Consider the following 2,500-nt stretch of genomic DNA (forward strand, 5'->3'; position numbering starts at 1 on the left):
TAGAGATAGAGTAAGGAGACAAGGTTCCTCTAGGAGCCTTAGAGATAGAGGAAGGAGATGAGGTTCCTCTAGGAGCCTTAGAGATAGAGTAAGGAGATGAGGTTCCTCTAGGAGCCTTAGAGATAGAGTAAGGAGACAAGGTTCCTCTGGGAGCCTTAGAGATAGAGGAAGGAGATGAGGTTCCTCTAAGAGCCTTAGAGATAGAGTAAGGAGACAAGGTACCTCTAGGAGCCTTAGAGATAGAGTAAGGAGACAAGGTTCCTCTAGGAGCCTTAGAGATAGAGGAAGGAGATGAGGTTCCTCTAAGAGCCTTAGAGATAGAGTAAGGAGACAAGGTTCCTCTAGGAGCCTTAGAGATAGAGTAAGGAGACAAGGTTCCTCTAGGAGCCTTAGAGATAGAGGAAGGAGATGAGGTTCCTCTAGGAGCCTTAGAGATAGAGTAAGGAGACGAGGTTCCTCTAGGAGCCTTAGAGATAGAGGAAGGAGATGAGGTTCCTCTAGGAGCCTTAGAGATAGAGTAAGGAGATGAGGTTCCTCTAGGAGCCTTAGAGATAGAGGAAGGAGATGAGGTTCCTCTAGGAGCCTTAGAGATAGAGTAAGGAGATGAGGTTCCTCTAGGAGCCTTAGAGATAGAGTAAGGAGACGAGGTTCCTCTGTAGGAGCCTTAGAGATAGAGTAAGGAGATGAGGTTCCTCTAGGAGCCTTAGAGATAGAGTAAGGAGACGAGGTTCCTCTGTAGGAGCCTTAGAGATAGAGTAAGGAGACGAGGTTCCTCTAGGAGCCTTAGAGATAGAGTAAGGAGATGAGGTTCCTCTAGGAGCCTTAGAGATAGAGTAAGGAGATGAGGTTCCTCTAGGAGCCTTAGAGATAGAGTAAGGAGATGAGGTTCCTCTAGGAGCCTTAGAGATAGAGGAAGGAGACGAGGTTCCTCTAGGAGCCTTAGAGATAGAGTAAGGAGACGAGGTTCCTCTAGGAGCCTTAGAGATAGAGTAAGGAGATGAGGTTCCTCTAGCAGCCTTAGAGATAGAGGAAGGAGATGAGGTTCCTCTAGGAGCCTTAGAGATAGAGGAAGGAGACGAGGTTCCTCTAGGAGCCTTAGAGATAGAGGAAGGAGATGAGGTTCCTCTAGGAGCCTTAGAGATAGAGTAAGGAGATGAGGTTCCTCTAGGAGCCTTAGAGATAGAGTAAGGAGATGAGGTTCCTCTAGGAGCCTTAGAGATAGAGTAAGGAGATGAGGTTCTCTAGGAGCCTTAGAGATAGAGTAAGGAGACAAGGTTCCTCTGGGAGCCTTAGAGATAGAGGAAGGAGATGAGGTTCCTCTAAGAGCCTTAGAGATAGAGTAAGGAGACAAGGTACCTCTAGGAGCCTTAGAGATAGAGTAAGGAGACAAGGTTCCTCTAGGAGCCTTAGAGATAGAGGAAGGAGATGAGGTTCCTCTAAGAGCCTTAGAGATAGAGTAAGGAGACAAGGTTCCTCTAGGAGCCTTAGAGATAGAGTAAGGAGACAAGGTTCCTCTAGGAGCCTTAGAGATAGAGGAAGGAGATGAGGTTCCTCTAGGAGCCTTAGAGATAGAGTAAGGAGACGAGGTTCCTCTAGGAGCCTTAGAGATAGAGGAAGGAGATGAGGTTCCTCTAGGAGCCTTAGAGATAGAGTAAGGAGATGAGGTTCCTCTAGGAGCCTTAGAGATAGAGGAAGGAGATGAGGTTCCTCTGTAGGAGCCTTAGAGATAGAGTAAGGAGATGAGGTTCCTCTAGGAGCCTTAGAGATAGAGTAAGGAGACGAGGTTCCTCTGTAGGAGCCTTAGAGATAGAGTAAGGAGATGAGGTTCCTCTAGGAGCCTTAGAGATAGAGTAAGGAGACGAGGTTCCTCTGTAGGAGCCTTAGAGATAGAGTAAGGAGACGAGGTTCCTCTGTAGGAGCCTTAGAGATAGAGTAAGGAGATGAGGTTCCTCTAGGAGCCTTAGAGATAGAGTAAGGAGATGAGGTTCCTCTAGGAGCCTTAGAGATAGAGTAAGGAGATGAGGTTCCTCTAGGAGCCTTAGAGATAGAGGAAGGAGACGAGGTTCCTCTGTAGGAGCCTTAGAGATAAAGTAAGGAGACGAGGTTCCTCTGTAGGAGCCTTAGAGATAGAGTAAGGAGATGAGGTTCCTCTAGGAGCCTTAGAGATAGAGTAAGGAGATGAGGTTCCTCTAGGACCCTTAGAGATAGAGGAAGGAGACGAGGTTCCTCTAGCAGCCTTAGAGATAGAGGAAGGAGATGAGGTTCCTCTAGGAGCCTTAGAGATAGAGTAAGGAGATGAGGTTCCTCTAGGAGCCTTAGAGATAGAGTAAGGAGATGAGGTTCCTCTAGGAGCCTTAGAGATAGAGTAAGGAGACAAGGTTCCTCTAGGAGCCTTAGAGATAGAGGAAGGAGATGAGGTTCCTCTAGGAGCCTTAGAGATAGAGTAAGGAGATGAGGTTCCTCTAGGAGCCTTAGAGATAGAGTAAGGAGACAAGGTTCC

The 2,500-nt window shown here is 47.3% G+C and overlaps 1 protein-coding gene across 4 annotated transcripts in view; it reads left to right on the plus strand.

The window, feature by feature from the left end:
* Positions 1-2,500, plus strand: part of saga (S-antigen; retina and pineal gland (arrestin) a) — a 12,974-nt gene that overhangs the window by 6,097 nt on the left and 4,377 nt on the right. The window lies entirely within an intron of this gene.

This window comes from Pseudoliparis swirei, unplaced genomic scaffold (assembly GCF_029220125.1).
Source record: "Pseudoliparis swirei isolate HS2019 ecotype Mariana Trench unplaced genomic scaffold, NWPU_hadal_v1 hadal_25, whole genome shotgun sequence".
Taxonomy (NCBI): Eukaryota; Metazoa; Chordata; class Actinopteri; order Perciformes; family Liparidae; genus Pseudoliparis; species Pseudoliparis swirei.